The following is a 19,001-nucleotide window of genomic DNA, read 5'->3' as shown; positions in this document are numbered from 1 at the left end:
AATCAGTACCAAGTTCATTAAAATACAAACCAAAAAAAAGGAGATTCATTTGATCACTGCTCTTCCTCCAACACCCAAAATTCTGGAATGTTCTACAGCTGTAAACAACTGGAATTTTAAAAAAATAAATCAATTGGCAATCTAAAGCCCAAAACTATACTGGGGTTTCTTATTAAGATACGCAAGAAAAAAAAATAGAATTAAGAAGTATTTTGTTCTATTGGCAATTGCCCACAAAGGGTTAGGGTAAGGACGGCTGTGGCCTGGAGGTGTCACTGCCTCTCAACACTTTAAGGAAGACAGGTATTCCACCTCGGACAGTGGAGTGCTGGCTCAGTGCTTCCAGAGGTGTCAAAGCTCACACACTGTACCCAACTGCGCTGTGCATGGAATGTTACAGAAAGGTACCTAATAGTACAAGCAAACTGGCACCACCGGTTTCACGCCCTTCCAAATGCCCACAGCACTCCCACCCTCCCACCCACCCACTATTCCAGCTGTATCCAGAGGTTTCAGTTAAAAATTAGTGTCCTTAGTGCCAACCAGGTCAAGATGAAACACTAGTTTTTTTTTCCAGTTGATGTCCCTTTCGCATTTACTTCAAGCGTTCGGACTCCCTCCGATCCTTAGTCGAAGAGCCGGTTCCCTCAGAATCAGCCTCTCAAACCTGCAGGGGACAGGAAAAAAGATAGGAAGGGTTAGAAAAAAAATTATAGAAAAATAGAGGGCTATGTAGGAAGGAGGTTTAGACCGATCTCAGAGCAGGTTAAAAGGTTAAGAGCAGGTCAAACTTTGTGGGCGATAGGACCGGGTACTATGCTGTAATGTTCTATATTGGTCCTACAGTTAACTATTTATACCACATGGGTACAAGCCCTTTGGCCCAGTTCATCCATGCCAACCAGGACTCCCATCCAAGCTAGTTCCATTTGCTTGTGTTTGGCCCCTATCCCCCAAAACCACGTGAGGAGTTTTGATACGTCACCAAAGACTCGAGCAAACTTCTACAGGGAACTCTGACTGGTTCCAACACCATCTGCTATAGAGGCTCCAATGCACAGGACTGGAAAAGGCTGCAGAGGGTAGTAAATCATAGACATAAGAGGTACTGCAGATGCTGGAAGCCTACAGCAATACACACAATGTGCTGGAGGAGCTCAGCAGGACAGGCAGCATCTATGGATGGCAATAAGCAGTCAACGCTTTGGGCTGAGACCCTTGATCAGGACTTGTGAAGAGCCACGGCCTGAAATGTCGATTGTTTATTCCCATCTATAGATGCACCGTTCAACTTCCCAGCTCTTTACTTCATCCCTCCCCCTTTAGGTTTCAGCTATCACCTGCTGTTTCTCTCTCCCCTCCCTCCATCTTTTAAATCTACTCCTCAGCCTTTTCCTCCAGTCCTGCTGAAGGGACTCGGCCCAAAACATTGATTATAATCTTTTCCATAGAAGCTGCCTGGCCTGCTGAGTTCCTCCAGCATTTTGTGTGTGTTGCTTGGATTTCCAGCATCTGCAGATTTTCCCTCGTTTGTAAGTGGATGGGCTACAGCATTTGAAGATGAAGAACAGAGATTCAGTGGTCACTGAGTGCTTGTCAGAGATAATAAAGTCCTGGCAATATCGCCACAAATCTTTTCTCATGAAAATTTTTATACTCTCATTTACTTCCGTTACATAATAATTTATGCAGTGGACTTGGTTTTGTGCCCAAGTTTGCAGACAATACGAAGATAGGAAGAGTGTTGTTGAGGAAGCAGGGGGTCTACAGAAGGACTTACACAGATTAGGAGAATTGTGCAAAGAAGTGGCAGACGGAATATAGTGCAGGGAAGTGTATGCTTTGGTAAAAATGTAGACTATTTTCTGAATGGGGAGCAAATTCAGAGGTGCAAAGGGAGTCCACATGCAAGAATTCCTAGAAGTTAACTTGCAGGTTGTGTGGATGGTATGGGAGGCAAGTGCAATGTTAGCATTCACTTCGAGAGTCACAAATATAAAAGCAAGGATTCATGCTGAGCCTTCATAACCATTGGCCACACCGCACTTGGAAGTACTGTGAGCACTTTTGGGACCCTTATCTAAGGAAGGATGTGCTGGCATTTGAGATTATCCAGAGGAAGTGCAGGAGAATGATCCCAGGAACAAAAAGTTTAACTTATGAAAAGTGTTTGATGCTGTGGTTTAAAAGAATGGGGGGGGGGGGGGGGGGCTCATTGAAATCTGTAGAATATTGAAAGGTCTAGATCAAGTGGATGTGAAGAGGGTGCTTCCTACAGTGGGGGAGTCTTAAGACCAGAGTACACAGACACAAAATAGAAGGATGTCACAGAGATGAGGGGGAGTTTCTTTAGCCAGAGGGGTGGTGAATCTGTGCAGTTCATTGCCACAGCGGCTGTGGAGGTCAAATATTTGGAGATATTTAAAGTGGAGGTTGGTAGGTTCTTAATTATGAAGTGTGTTCAAAGATTACAGGAAGCAGGCAGGAGAATGGGATTGAGAGGGTTAAGAAATATCAGTGATGATGGAAAGGTGGAGCAGACTCAATGGGCCGAATGGCCTAAATCTGCTGCTATGTCTCATGGTCACCAGATATCACCTTGAGATTCATTTTTTTGCAGGCATTTATAGGAAAATAAAGAAATACAACAGAATAAATGAAAAACTACACATAAACAACCAACGTGCAAAAGAAGGCAAATTCTGCAAATAATAATAAGAAATTAATGAATTAATAAATAATACCGAGAACATGAGATGTAGAATCACTGAATGTGAGTCTGGAGGTTGTGGAATCAGTTCAAAGTTGAGCTGAGTGAAGTTACCCATGCCAGTTCAGGAGCCTGATCGTTTTAGGGTAATATCTGTTCCTGAACCTGGTGGTGTGGGACTTAAAGCCTCCTGTACCTCGTGCCCGATGGTAGTAGCATGAAAAGGGCATGGCCTGGATGGTGGGGGTCCTTGATGATAGATGCTGCTTTCTTGTAGCAGCAGGACTTGCCTGTGTCCAGGACAAAGAAGTCTGCTGGAAAAATAATTGCGGACACTACCACACCGCAAACTACCTTTTCCAAATGCTCCCTTCTGTAGGGGCATACCGGCCATGAGGCAACCAGTCAGGGTACTCTCCACTGCCCAGCTATAGAAGCTTTTCCCAGTTTTAGATGACATGCCAAATCTACGCAAACTTCTAAGAAAGTAGAGGCTAGAACTTATTCAATCTTCCCTAGTAACTCAGGTCCTCTAACTAAAGCACCCCACCACAACATGGGTCCACCTCAACCTCTGCCATTGGATTTACCTGTCTTCTCGGAGCACGTGCCTTCTTTCTCCTGAGCGAAGTTGAGGCGGTTCTGTTCAACGGCAGTTCCGTTGGACTCAGGGCTGCCACTTCTGTGGTGATCTGGGATATCCCCATAAGCTCGGTATGCCATGTTCAGCTGCTCCTGGGCCATCCTGAGGTGTCGGTGAACCATGTCGGTCATCTCCAAGCTTGCCGGCTCTAGGCTGCCCACCGCGCCCCGGTAGGACCATGCCGCCATTGCTCATCTTGGTCTGGTCCTTGCGCAACACGGAGTGGTAGCCCGGCGGGGCAAAGGCGCGGCACTTGGCCAGCCGCGGCGCCCCCTCAGCCCGTCCCGGATCCCACCGTAGCCCAGGTGGACCAGCTCGAGAAGATTGAGAAAAGGCAGAGCCCGCTCACCACGTACATGACCAGCAGGAAGATGGTCTTCTCGGTGGGACGGGGAGACGAAGCAGTCGACGGTGTATGGGCAGGGCGACTTGCTGCAGACAAAACCGGGCAGGACCCGTAGCCCATAGAGGAAGTACTGACCCACCAGGAACCCCACCTCGAACAGCGTCCTCATCAGAAGGTGGAACACGTAGAACTTTCATCAGGCCGTCCTCCTTAATGCGCCTCCTCCCGTCGTGCGGCCTGTTATCGGGGGTCTTCTCATCCGGCTTGGGTAGTGACTCGGGCTCGATCTCCTCGGAGACCATGGGGTCTTCCTCATTGTCGTCATCAGCCTCCTCGTAGTCCCGGGCGACGCCCCGGTGCACCATGGGCATCTTCTTCCTGGGCTGCCTCCTGCCCTCCATCCGGGCGATGCGGTGCATAGCGAAGCCCAGGTAGATAACGGAAGGCACAGAGATCAGGATGATCTGGAAGACCCAGAACCGGACGTGAGACAGCGGGGGCGAACGAGTCATAGCAGACATTCTCGCAGCCTGGCTGCAGGGTGTTGCATGTGAACTTGCTCTGTTCATCATGGTAGATGGCCTCTCCGCCCACAGCTGTCAAGACGATGCGAAAGACCACCAGAACTGTCAGCCAGACCTTGCCCACGAAGGTGGAATGATTGTTGATTTCCTCGAGGAACCGGGTCAGGAAAGCCCAGCTCATCCTGGTATCTCAGGTCTTCGAGAGGGGAAACACTGCAGGCAACAACAGAAAACAAGTGTGAACAACGGTGTCTCCATCAAACCTCAACAACTTTTAATCTTCTGAAGCTCTGTCAGGCATTGGTCAGACCACACTTGGAATACTGTGAGCAGTTTTAGCTTTCTTAGCTAGGAAAAGGTGCTTGGGCATTGAAGAGTGTGTCCAGGGGAGGTTCACAAGAATGATTCTGTTAATGAAAGGGTTAATGAAGGAGAAGTGTTTGATGGCTCTGGGCCTGTACTTGCTGGGGTTTAAAAGAATGAGGGGGGAGGGAAACTCAATACAACCTATTGAATATTGAAAGGCCTAGAAGGAATAAACGTGCAGAGACTGTTCTCTAGGTCCAGAGAACACGGCCTCAGAATACAAGGACCTTCCTTTAGAACAGAGATTAGAAGGAATTTCTTAGCCAGAGGATGGTGAATCTGTGGAATTCATTGCCACAGATGGTTGTGGAGGCCATTGGGTATATTTAAAGTTGTGCTTCATAGGTTCTTGATTAGAAAGGGCATCAAATGTTACGGACAGAAAGCAGGAGAGTGGAGTTGAGAGAGGTAATAAATCAGCTATGATAGAATGGCAGGGTAGACTTGATAGCCCAATTCTGATCCGCCAAATGATCCTACTTTTACCCTCACAGGTGTGTGGCACAGACAGCAATCCAAAGACGACTATTCTTGAGGTCCTTCTTTTCAGCTTTCTGACTAACTCCCTATGTTCTCTCTCCAGGATATTATCCTTTCTCATACTTACGTCATCAGTACCAATGTGTATCATGGCTTCTGGCTGTTCACCCTCCGCCTTAAAGATATCATGGACCTGATCCAAGACATCCTGACACTGGCACCTGGCAGGCAACATACCATCTACGTGCCTCTTTCACATCCACAGAATCTCCTGTCTGTTCCAAACTATGGAGTCCTCCTCTGCTCCCCCTTTCCTTCTGAGCCTCAGAGCTAAAGACCCAGTCGCTGTGGCTTTCTGCTGGTAGGTCATCATTCCCAACAGTATCCAAAGCTGTGGATGTACAGAGGGTCCAAGCCCATAGCTCCCTGGAACTGGTCATACAATTAGAGTGGTAAAGAAAGCATATGTCAAGTTTGTCTCCACCTTTTGGGGCATTGGGTATGAGTCAGGAAGTTATGCTGCTGGAGTATTGTGTGAAGTTCTGGTCATGCCATTTCAGGAAGGATGTGGAGGCTTTGGAGAGGGTCACCTGGATCAGAGAGAGCATGCCTTCAGGAGACGTTGGACAAACTTGGGTTTTTTCGCGAGCGTGGCGGAGGCTGAGGGGAGACCTGATAAGAGTTTTATAAAATTAGGAGAGGCATAGACAGGGGAAGCAGACAAAATATTTCTCTCAGGGTACGTCAAGTACTGGAGGACATACATTTAAGGTAAGGTGTAGAGGAGGCTGCGCTGGGAGCACTGGATGTAGTAGATGACCCCAACAGACTTGCAGGTGAAGTGACACCTCAACTTGAAGGACTGTTTGGGACAGTGAGGGAGAAGGTGAATGGGCAGATGTAGCTCTTGTCCCACTTACGGGGGTAAATGCCGAGAGGGAGATCAGTGGGGAAGGATAAGTGGACACAGGAACTATGTAGAGTCTCTAGGGGAAATCAATAGCCTATCACTCAGCAAATTATTGGCAGAGACTACTGGCAGCCAATTAACCAACCAACCAGACTCCACACAGACAACAATCGAGGTCAGGACTGTACCTGTGTCTCTTGAACTATGTGACTCCTCAAATCCTGGTATTGGTGATTCAGGATGCCCTATTATGGTGTCATGGAGTCACAGAAAAGTACTGTACAGAAAGAGACCCTTTGGCCCATCTAGTCCATGCCGAACTATTAATCTGCCTACCCCCATCGACCTGCACCTGGACCATAGCCTTCCATACCCCGACCATCGATGTACCTACCTATCCACACTTCCCTCAGTTGTTGCAATCGAACCTGCATCCACCACTACTGCTGACACTCGCTCCGCACTCTCACCACTCTCTTAGCAAAGAAGCTCCCCTCCCCCCCCCCCCCCCCCCCCCCCCCCCATACTCCCCTTAAATATTTAATCTTTCACCCTAACCAATGACCTCTGGTTCTGGTCTCACCCAATCTCAGTGGGAAAAAAACCTGTTTGTATTTACCCTATCTATATCCCTCATAATTTTGTATACATCTATCAAATCTCCCTTCATTTTCCTACACCGCAGGGAATAAACTCCTAATATCAACTTTTCCCTATAACTCAGGTCCTCATGCCCCAACAACACCCTTGTAAATTTTCCACATACCCTATCAACCTGATTGATATCTTTCCTGTAGGTAGGTGAACAGAACTGCACATGATACTCCAAATTAGGCCTCACCAATGTCTTCTAGAACTTCAACATCCTCCACCAACTGAAACAGTTTCTTTCAGTCTCTAGCCTTTTAACGGAAGGCTGTGCACCAGCTGGTATGCAGCCTCCAATGCGCAGGGTCGCAAGAGGCCGAAGAGGGTTGTGGACTCAGGCAGCTCTTCCACCAGCACAACTGTCTTCACCACCAAAGACATTCTCAATAAGATGGTGCCTCAGAAACACTCTCACCACCCAGGACATGCCCTCTTCTCATACTACCATCAGGGAGGAGGTACAGGAGCTTGAAGACCCACATTCAACGACTTCTTCCTCCCTGCGATCAGATTTTTGAACGTTCCATGAGCCCATGAACACTCCCTCACTAAGCTTCTTCTACAATATCTATTTGCCTGTAATTCATGGTATTTTGATGTCTTACACTGTACTCCTGTTAGAAAACAATAATTTTCACGATGTACTTCAGGAATAATAAACCTGATTCTGATCATAAGCCTCAATACAAGTGTGAGGTGACACATTTTGGAAAGTTAGACCTGCATAGGACTTATACTATGAATGGTAGGGCACTGGGGAGCACAGTGAAACAGGAGTGTGAGTGCATAATGGGTTGGAAGCGTGTTATCACAGGTGTACGGGGTGTGAAAAGGCCATGAAGCACACTGACCATCTTCAGTCACAGCACTGAGTTGGGACATTATGTTGAAGTGGTGAGGACGCACTTAGAACACTGCAGCATAAGACGTTGTCTAATCCAAGCAGCATCCTGGTGAATCTCCTCTGCATGCTCTCTAAAGCTTCCACATCCTTCCTTTGATGGGGCGACCGGAATGGGACACAATATTCCAACTGTGGTCTAACCAGGGTTTTATAGCGCTGCAATATTAGCTTGCGGCTCTTCAACTCGAACCCTTGACTAATGAAGGCCAACACACCATACACCTGTCAAACACCCTATCAACTTGCACTGTAACTTCGAGGAATCTATGGATGTGGATCCCAAGATCCTTCTGTTCCTCCACACTGCTAAGGATCCTGCCATTAACCCTGTACTTTATCTTCAAATTTGGCCTTCCAAATTGAATCACTTCTCACTTTTGCAGGTTGAACTCCATCCGCCATTTTCTCTGCTCAGCTTGGCATCCTGTCAATGTCCCGTTGTAACCTGGCCAATCCTCCATACTATCCACAACTCCAGCTGCCTTCATGTCATCTGCAAACTTACTAACTCGCCCTTCCACTTCCTCATCCAAGTAATTTATTATCACCACAAACTGCAATAGTCCCAGAACAGATCCCCGTGTAGCACCACTGGTCACCAACCTCCAGGCAGAAAACACTCAAGCTACAACCAATCTCTGCCTCCTGTGTGCAAGCCACTTCTGAATCCACACAGCCAGGTTTCTCTGGCTCCCATGTCTCCTGACTTCCTGAATGAGTCTACCATGGGGAACCTTATCATATACCCCACATCTACTGCTCAACTTTCATCAATGTGCTTTGTCATATCCTCAAAGTATTCAATCAGATGAGGGAAGCATAACCTACCCCTCACAAAGCTGTGTTGACTATCACTAATCAAACTATGTTTCAAACACATGTAAATCCTGTCTATAAGAATCTTAGCCAATAATTTTCCCACCATTGAAGACTCAACTGGTTTATAATTCCCAAGATTATTCCTACTTCCTTTCTTGAACAAAGGAATAACGTTTGCCACCACGCATCCTCTGGTAGTACACCTGTGGCCAAAACACAAAGGTAATCAACAAAGGCCCAGTAATCTCTGCCCTTGCTTCCAGAGTAATCTGGGGTTTATCCCATTTGGCCCCAGGGACTTACCTATCTCAAAGGTTCCAGCACAGTCCCTTTGTCAACTCGTTCTAGCATTTCACGCTGTGCCTCACGGACCTCACAACAGACAAGATCCCTCTCACTGGTCAATACTAAAGCCTCCTCCAACTCCAGGCACGTTTTCTTTCCCATCCCTGATCGGTCCTACCCTCACTCTAATCATCCTGTTCTTCACAAAAAGATTGCCCTATAGTTTTCCTTAATCCTACTCACTAAGGCCTTCTCATGGCCCCTTCTAGCTCTCCTAAGTCCATTCTTAGGCTTCTTCCTGGCTGCCTTGTAACTCTCTAGAGCCCTGTCAAATGCTCGCTTCCTGAACCTTAAGTAAGCTTCTTTCTTACTCTTGACTAGATGTTCCACATCTCTCATCAACCATGGTTCCTTCACCCTACCATCCTTTCCCTGCCTCAACGAGACAAACCTGTCCAGAATGCCATGCAAGTGCTCTCTAAACAAGCTCCACAGTTCTGCTGCGCATTTCCCTGAGCGCATCCATTCCTAGTTTATGTTCCAATTAAATACATTCCCATACTGTCTGTCCAAGGATATATAGTAAAGTTCAGGGACTTGTGATCACTGTCTCCAAAATGCTCACCCATGAAGAGATCTAAACACCTGAGCTGGTTCATTGCCTAGTACCTGATGCAGTATGTCCTCTCCTCTAGTCGACTGTCTACATATGGTGTTAGGAATCCTTCCTGGATAAACCAAACAAATTCCACCTCTTCCAAACCTTTTGCACTAGGAATTACCAATCAATCTTTATGTTCCTGTTCGGTTGAAAGGAAAGGTTAAAGGTTTGAAAGCGCCATGGTTTTCAAGGGATATTAGAAACTTGGTTCGAAAAAAGAGGGATGTCTACAATAGATATAGGCAGCATGGAGTAAAGGAATTGCTCGAGGAATATAAAGAATGTAAAAGGAAACTTAAGAAAGAGATTAGAAAAGCTAAAAGAAGTTACGAGTTTGGTTTGGCAAATAAGGTGGAAGTAAATCCGAAAGGCTTCTACAGTTATATTAAAAGCAAGAGGATAGTGAGGGATAAAATTGGTCCCTTAGAGAATCAGGGTGGTCAGCTATGTGTGGAGCTGAGGGAGATGGGAGAGATTTTGAATGATTTCTTCTCTTCGGTATTCACTAAGGAGAAGGATATTGAATGGTGTAAGGTGTGGGAAACAAGTAAGGAAGTTATGGAACCTATGACAATTAAAGAGGTGGAAGTACTGGCGCTTTTAAGAAATTTAAAAGTGGATAAATCTCCGGGTCCTGACCGGATATTCCCCAGGACCTTGAGGGAAGTCTGTGTAGAGATAGCAGGAGCTCTGACAGAGATCTTTCAGATGTCATTAGAAACGGGGATTGTGCCGGAGGATTGGCGTATTGCTCATGTGGTTCCATTGTTTAAAAAGGATTCTAGAAGTAAGCCTGGCAATTATAGACCTGTCAGTTTGACATCAGTGGTGGGTAAATTAATGGAAAGTATTCTTAGAGATAGAATTTATAATTATCTGGATAGACAGGATCTGATTAGGAGTAGCCAGCATGGATTTGTGCGTGGAAGGTCATGTTTGACAAACCTTATTGAATTTTTTGAAGTAGTTACGAGGAATGTTGACGAGGGTAAGGCAGTGGATGTAGTCTATATGGACTTCAGCAAGGCCTTTAACAAAGTTCCACATGGAAGGTTAGTTAAGAAGGTTCAGTCGTTAGGTATTAATGCTGGAGTAATAAAATGGATTCAACAGTGGCTAGATGGGAGATGCCAGAGAGTAGTGGTGGATAATTGTTTATCGGGATGGAGGCCGGTGACTAGCGGGGTGCCTCAGGGATCTGTTTTGGGCCCAATGTTGTTTGTAATATACATAAATGATCTGGATGATGGGGTGGTAAATTGAATTAGTAAGTATGCTGATGATACTAAGGTAGGAGGTGTTGTGGATAATGAGGTGGGTTTTCAAAGCTTGCAGGAAGATTTATGCCGGTTAGAAGAATGGGCTGAATGTTGGCAGATGGAGTTTAATGCTGAGAAGTGTGAGGTTCTACATTTTGGCAGGAATAATCCAAATAGAACATACAGGGTAAATGGTAGGGCATTGAGGAATGCAGTGGAACAGAGAGATCTAGGAATAACAGTGCATAGTTCCCTGAAGGTGGAGTCTCATGTAGATAGGGTGGTGAAGAAGGCTTTTGGAACGCTGGCCTTTATAAATCAGAGCATTGAGTACAGAAGTTGGGATGTAATGTTAAAATTGTACAAGGCATTGGTAAGGCCAAATTTGGAATATTGTGTACAGTTCTGGTCGCCGAATTATAGGAAAGATATCAATAAATTAGAGAGAGTGCAGAGACGATTTACTAGGATGTTACCTGGGTTTCAGCACTTAAGTTACAGAGAAAGGTTGAACAAGTTAGGTCTGTATTCATTGGAGCGTAGAAGGTTGAGGGGGGGATTTGTTCGAGGTATTTAAAATGTTGAGAGGGATAGATAGAGTTGACGTGAATAGGCTGTTTCCATTGAGAGTAGGGGAGATTCAAACGAGAGGACATGATTTGAGAGTTAGGGGGCAAAAGTTTAAGGGAAACCCGAGGGGGTATTTCTTTACTCAGAGAGTGATAGCTGTGTGGAATGAGCTTCCTGTAGAAGTAGTAGAGGCCAGTTCAGTTGTGTCATTTAAGGTAAAATTGGATAGGTATATGGACAGGAAAGGAGTGGAGGGTTATGGGCTGAGTGCGGGTAGGTGGGACTAGGTGAGATTAAGAGTTCGGCACGGACTAGGAGGGCCGGAATGGCCTGTTTCCGTGCTGTGATTGTTATATGGTTATAATATTTGGGAGGTTGAAGTGCTCCATGACAACAACCCTGTTATTTTTGCACCTTTCCAAAATCCACTGACTTGTTGAGGTTCCCTCAGCATTTTGTGTGTTGTTTAAGCCACTGAGTTCTGTGTTTCTCAGGGGTGGAGTGTGTTAAATACCTTACGGGTAATGTTCACATTGTGTGACATGGAGTTATGTGAAAACATGTCCAACTTCACTCAGAGACACGAGCAGTTCAGCGAGCTTAAACGTGTTCAAAAGCTGCAAGGAGTGGAGGGGGGGCAATGTGCCAGGACAATACTTAGTACTATAACTAGCCCCGAAGGACAGCAGTACCCAGGAGCCTGATCTCTCTAGAGCCCACTCCTCTGGTACAAATTCTCCCCACAAAGCCCATACCCACAGTATACCACCTCTTCACTCTGACCTGACCAACGTACATTCAATAATAGGTTATCAACAATAGGTTCTATGGGTTGCAAAGGATAGAGGGAGGGTGGAGAGTGGGAGAAAGGATAAAGAGGGTAGAGGAGAGAAAGGAAGGAAGAGATTAAGAGATAAAGGAGATAGAGGGAGAGAGAGGGAGGGAGGGAGAAAGGGAGAGGGAGATGGGGAGAAATAGAGAGGGGAAGAGAGAGGGAGTGCAAGTATAAAACTTTTCTAAATGTAACGTAATCAATGCCACAAAGAGTTAAAAGTTGGACATTTCACTGATATTAAAATTGGGTATTTCAGCCTCTCAAAAGTTGAAGCGCAGAAATAGGATCTGAATCGGAATCCGGTTTGTCACTGACATATGATGTGAAATTTGTTGCTTTCTGGCAGCAGTACACTGCAAGACTTTTTAAAAAATTACTATTAGCCACAATGAAAATTAAATAAATGGAGCATAAGAGGAACAAAGATGAAGCATTCATGGGTTCAGAAATGTACGTGCATCTTCACACTCCATACTTTGTCGTGTTCCAAGCATGGCTGGAATGATAGAACAGACTCTATTGGCGGAATAGCCTAATTCTGCTTATGTTCTATTCCTTGTCAGTTTATCCACTTTCCCGATGACCATCACTTCTCCCCTCAACTTCAACAACTTGGGGAAAGGAAGCTTCTCCTGAACCCTTAGCCAGATTCACCAGCAGCAGTCTTACACTCACACCTCAAATTTCTAGTGCAATCTGCAAGTAACCTCGCTTTCTCTGTGCCCATGATTTCCGTCCCATATGGAAATGCTCCCCTAGCCACCTCGATAAACAAACCAACCCTCATGAGAATCCAGGGTGGACAAGATTAACAACTTACCTTAAAAAATGTGAACAAATGTGACTCTTGGTCCAACCTCTTCAAAACACAGCTCAGGAGAGAGAGAAGAAAGCAGGCTTAGATGTGGCAAAGATTCCTTTTGGCACGTCACTCAACAAGACTGAACCAAGCCTTTGAGAAACCCAATCATTTAAAACCTTAGCTCCTCCCTGCAAACATTTCCATAAATTAAATCAGGGAAACATGAAGACACAGGCACAGAGCCCGTGATCACCTTTCGCCCAATGCCGCCCAAACTTGCCTGTGCCTGAACAAAATGGACTCCATTTCAATCTCCAGAAATCTCTTCCGCTAATCAATGTTTGATAGACTATACCCAGACATCTGCTTTATTTATCACAGGCATATCGAAACATACAGTGAAATGCGTCATCTGCATCAGTCCAAGCATTGTGTTGGGGGCAGACCACAAGATTTGCCCTAAGACCTTAAGATATAGGAGCATTTTCACTGATGGACCATTCAGCCCATCGAGTCTCCTCCGCCATTCCATCATGGCTGATCCCGCTCAACCCCATGCAGCTGCCTTTCTGAGATATGGGGCCCAAAACTGTGTACAATACTCCAAGTACAGCCTGACAAGTGACTTATAAAGACTCAGCGTTATCTCCCTGCTTTTACATTCTATTCCCCTTGAAATAAATGCCAACATTGCAGTTGCCTTCTTTACCACAGCCTCAACCTGTAAATTAACCTTCTGGGACTTTTGCACGAGGACTCTGAAGTCCCTCTGATGTTTGAAACTTCTCCTCATTTAGACGATAGTCCACACTATTGTTCCTTTTACCAAAATGCATGATCGTACGTTTCCATCTGTCACTTTTTTGCCCATTCTTCCAATTTGTCTAAGTTCTGCTGCAATCGCATTGCTTCCTCAGCACTACCTACCCCTCCACCTATCTTTGTTTCATCCACAAACTTTGCCACAAAACCATTAATTAATTCCATTACCCAAGTCATCGACAAACAATGTGAAAAGTAAAAGTTCCAATACTGACCCCTGAGGAACACTACTAGTCACTGGCAGCCAACCAGAAAAGGCCCCTTTTATTCACACTCACTGCCTCCTGCCTGTCAGCCATTCCTCTATCCATGCCAGTATCTTTCCTGTAATGCCACAGGATTTTATCTTGTTCAGCAGCCTCATGTGTGACACCTTATCAAAGGTATTATTACGCTTTCTGAAAATCCAAGTAAATGACATCCACTGCCTCTCCTTTGTCCACCCTGCTTGCTGCTTCCTTGAAGAATTCCTAACAGATTTGTTAGGCAAGAATTCCCTTTACAGAAACTGTGCTGACTTTGACTTATTTTAACATTAGTCTCCAAGTACTCCGAAACCTCATCCTTAATAATAGACTCCAACACTTTTCCAACCGCTGAGGTGAGTCTAACTGGCCTATAATTACCTTTCTTCCACGTTCCTCCCTTCTTAAAGTGTGGCGTGACACTTGCAATCCTCCAGGACCATGCTGAAATCAAGTGATTCTTTAAAGATCATGACCAGTGCATCCAGATCTTTTCAGCAACCTCTCTCAAGATCTGGGATGTAATCCATCTGGTCCAGGAGACTTATCCACTTTAAGATAAGAGTTTGCCTAGCACTTTTTCCTTGGTAATAGCAATGGCACTCACTCCTGCTCCCTGACACTCACAGACCTTTGGCACACTGCTAGTGAAGACACATGCAAAGTACCCATTAAGTTCATCTGCCATTTCTTTGTCCACCAATATCAACTCTCACCTCCCTTTTACCCTTTATATAACTGAATTTTTTAAAAATATTATTGGCAAGTTTGCCCTCATATTTAAAGAGCAAACATGAGGAAATCTGCAGATGCTGGAAATTCAAACAACAACACACACAAAATGCTGGTGGAACACAGCAGGCCAGGCAGCATCTATAAGGAGAAGCACTGTCGATGTTTCGGGCCGAGACCCTTCGTCAGGACTAACTGAAAGGAAAGATAGTAAGAGATTTGAAAGCAGTGGGGGGAGGGGGAAATGCGAAATGATAGGAGAAGACCGGAGGGGGTGGGATGAAGCTAAGAGCTGGAAAGGTGATTGGCGAAAGTGATACAGAGCTGGAGAAGGGAAAGGATCATGGGACGGGAGGCCTCGGGAGAAAGAAAGGGGGAGGGGAGCACCAGAGGGAGATGGAGAATAGGCAGAGTGATGGGCAGAGAGAGAGAGGAAAAAAAACAACTAAATATGTCAGGGATGGGGTAAGAAGGGGAGGAGGGGCATTAACAGAAGTTAGAGAAGTCAATGTTCATGCCATCAGGTTGGAGGCTACCCAGACAGTATATGAGGTGTTGTTCCTCCAACCTGAGTTTGGATTCATCTTGACAGCAGAGGAGGCCATGGATAGACATATCAGAATGGGAATGGGACATAGAATTAAAATGTGTGGCCACTGGGAGATCTTGCTTTCTCTGGCGGACCGAGCGCAGATGTTCAGCGAAACGGTCTCCCAGTCTGCGTCGGGTCTCACCAATATATAAAAGGCCACACCGGGAGCACCGGACACAGTATACCACACCAGCCGACTCACAGGTGAAGTGTCGCCTCACCTGGAAGGACTGTCTGGGGCCCTGAATGGTGGTGAGGGAGGAAGTGTAAGGGCAGGAATCAAGTGTAAGGGCACCACTCTCCTCCGTCTAGCGGAATTAGTTCTTACTCTCAATAATTTCTCCTTTGGCTCCTCCCACTTCCTCCAAACCAAGGAAGTAGCCATGGGTCCCAGTTATGTCTGCCTTTTTGTTGGCTTTGTGGAACAGTCCATGTTCCAAGTCTATACGGGTATCCGACCCCTCTTTTCCTTCGCTACATCAACGACTGCATTGGCACTGCCTCCTGCACACATGCTGAGCTCGTTGACTTCATTAACTTTGCCTCCAACTTTCACCCTGCCCTCACCCTCCCCTTTCTTGATCTTTCTGGCTCCATCTCTGGAGACAGCCTATCTACTGATATCTACTATAAGCCTACAGACTCTCACAGCTACCTGGACTATTCCTCTTCCCACCCTGTCTCTTGCAAAAATGCCATCCCCTTCTCACAATTCCTCCGTCTCCGCCACATCTGCTCTCAGGATGAGGCTTTTCATTCCAGGATGAAGGAGATGTCTTCCTTTTTTAAACAAAGGGGCTTCCCTTCCTCCACCATCAACTCTGCTCTCAAACGCATCTCTCCCATTTCCCGCACATCTGCCCTCACCCCATCCACCCGCCACCCCACTCGGGATAGGGTTCCCCTTGTCCTCACCTACCACCCCACCAGCCTCCGGATCCAACATATAATTCAACGTAACTTCCACCACCTCCAACGGGATCCCACTACCAAACACATTTTTCCCTCCCCCCCTCTTTTTGCTTTTCGCAGGGATTGCTCCCTACGCGACTCCTTTGTCCATTCGTCCCTCCCATCCCTTCCCACCGATCTCTCTCCTGGCACTTATCCTTGAAAGTGGAACAAGTGCTACACCTGCCCTTACAGTTCCTCCCTCACCACCATTCAGGGCCCCAGCCAGTCCTTCCAGGTGAGGTGACACTTCACCTGTGAGTCGGCTGGTGTGGTATACTGTGTCCGGTGCTCCCGGTGTGGCCTTTTATATATTGGTGAAACCCGACACAGACTGGGAGACCGTTTCGCTGAACATCTGCGCTCGGTCCGCCAGAGAAAGCAGGATCTCCCAGTGGCCACACGTTTTAATTCTATGTCCCATTCCCATTCTGATATGTCTATCCATGGCCTCCTCTGCTGTCAAAATGAATCCAAACTCAGGTTGGAGGAACAACACCTTATATACTAGCTGGGTAGCCTCCAATCTGATGGCATGAACATTGACTTCTCTAACTTCCGTTAATGCCTCTCCTCCCCTTCTTACCCCATCCCTGACATATTTAGTTGTTTTTTTTCTCTCTCTCTCTCTGCCCATCACTCTGCCTGTTCTCCATCTCCCTCTGGTGCTCCCCTCCCCCTTTCTTTCTCCTGAGGCCTCCCGTCCCATGATCCTTTCCCTTCTCCAGCTCTGTATCACTTTCGCCAATCACCTTTCCAGCTCTTAGCTTCATCCCACCCCCTCCGGTCTTCTCCTATCATTTCGGATTTCCCCCTCCCCCCACTACTTTCAAATCTCTTACTATCTTTCCTTTCAGTTAGTCCTGATGAAGGGTCTCGGCCCGAAACGTCGACGGTGCTTCTCCTTATAGATGCTGCCTGTCCTGCTGTGTTCCACCAGCATTTTGTGTGTGTTGCCCTCATATTTCATCTTTTCATGTTTCCAGCACCCACACAGCATGCCCACAACTTAGTAACCCTAACCGTACGTCTTTGGGAAACAGGAAGAGGTTGGAGCACACGGAGGAAACCCACACGGTGATGCTCAGACTCCTGACAGCTGTGGGAGTTGAACCCTAATTGCTGGTGCTGCAAAGGATTGTGCTAACCACTGCACTACGGGGCACCTGCCCTAATGGAAACCCTCAGACATCAACCAGTTTCTCTCTTCACAAATACTGCCTGACTTGTTCAGTATCCCCAAGGGGGGAGGGGGGTTGTTTGTGTGCGTGTGTGCGTGCGTGGTAGGTCATAGAACAATAACAGTCCAACCAGTCCATCCTGACCACAATCCCCACTCATCCACTTCCAATTACCTGCATTCGGCCCATAACCCTAAGCCCTGCCCCTACAACATACCGGTACCTATCCAATTGTTTCTTAAATAATACTACTGTACTTACCTCAATCAGTCCCACTGGTTGCTCATTCCATAAACTCACCACCCTATGGGGGAAAAAGTTGCCCCATAAGGTCCCCTATAAATCCTTCCCATTTCACACTAAACTTAGCCTCCAGGGGAATGAACAGTTGAGGTTTCTGGTTCAGATTCTGACTCGTTTGCCCCATTCCAGCCCAAAGCATCAGCTTTTTAATTCCTTCCATTGACCTGCAGTATCCTGTGTGGTTAGGGTAGATGACAATTTAAATGCTGGCCGTCTGCCCACCAACCTGTCTCATAAACTACTCACCCACCTGGTCTTACTTATCACCTTCCAGCTTGTACTCCTCCCCCTCCCACCACCTTCTTATTCTGGAATCTGCCCCTGCTTTTCCAGTCCTGATGAAAATATTGACTGTTTATTCCTCTCCACAGATGCTGTCTGACTTGCCGAGCTCCCCCAGCATTGTGTGTGTGTGTGTGTGTGTGTGTGTGTGTGTGTGTGTATGTGTGTGTGTGTGTGTGTGTGTGTGTGTGTGTGTGTGTGTGTGTGTGTGTGTGTGTGTGTGTGTTGCTCAGTACTTCCAGCATCTGCAGAATCTATTTTATCCTCAACCTACCGAGTGCTTCTGATGAAGGTGCTCTCACAGTACCTTTGGGAACGATGGGCGAGATATTTCCTAAGTCAGGGTGCTGTGAATGGCGAATGGCTTGGGAGGGGAACCTACAACGTACTCCTCTGCAGCTGCTCTGTGTTTTTCTTGGTGGAAGAGATGAGCTGGCATTGGAGAGGATCCAAAGGAGTTTCACAGGGAATAATTCCGGGAATGAAAGTATTAGGGTATGATAAGTGTTTGACGGCCCTGGGCCTGTACTCACTGGAAAGAACAGACGACACTCACATCGAAGAAAGTAAGAAGAAAGACATTATCGAAGAGTCAGGAAACCAGTCTGTCACATTTGGGTCTCTATTATATTTAAGGCAACACCGTACAGCAATGCAGTGAATGAATTTGGGGTGGTGGGGGGGGGGGGGGAATCTCATCGAAACCTATTGAATATTGAATGGCCTAGATAGATTGGATGTGGAGAGGACGTTTCCAACAGTGGGAGGGCCCAGGACCAGAGAGAATAGCCTCAGAATACAAGGACATATAAGAACAGAGATGAGGAGGAATTTCTTTAGCCAGAGGGCGATTAATCTGTGGAATTCATTGTCACAGTCAGGAGAGGAGTCTAAACTGCAAGAGGAGTGAGGGAAGGAATGACAGGGGTGGACACACCTAGCCTGAGACACCAGGCAAGGTCATTTGATCCTGAACAAATGGTTTATTGATCATTACAGAATGTTTCTTCGATGCTTCCTGTGCTCTCCCCTCTGCCCAATCATGATTCCCCGTCTCCCTGCCTCCTTCCCACTCTCAGTCCACAATAGAGACCCATATCTGAATCAGGTTTATCATCGCTCACACGTCAC

The 19,001-nt window shown here is 46.5% G+C and overlaps 1 pseudogene; it reads right to left on the bottom strand.

Annotated features, from left to right (window-relative positions):
* Window positions 1–490: 490 nt before the first annotated feature.
* LOC140728072 (gap junction gamma-1 protein-like) lies at window positions 491–12,892 on the bottom strand (annotated as a pseudogene).
* Between the last annotated feature and the right edge of the window lie 6,109 nt (window positions 12,893–19,001).

The sequence above is a fragment of the Hemitrygon akajei genome, chromosome 5 (genome assembly GCF_048418815.1).
Source record: "Hemitrygon akajei chromosome 5, sHemAka1.3, whole genome shotgun sequence".
NCBI classification, from domain to species: Eukaryota; Metazoa; Chordata; class Chondrichthyes; order Myliobatiformes; family Dasyatidae; genus Hemitrygon; species Hemitrygon akajei.
The sequence above is the reverse complement of the archived record's forward strand: the minus strand, read 5'-3'. Positions and strand labels throughout refer to the sequence as shown.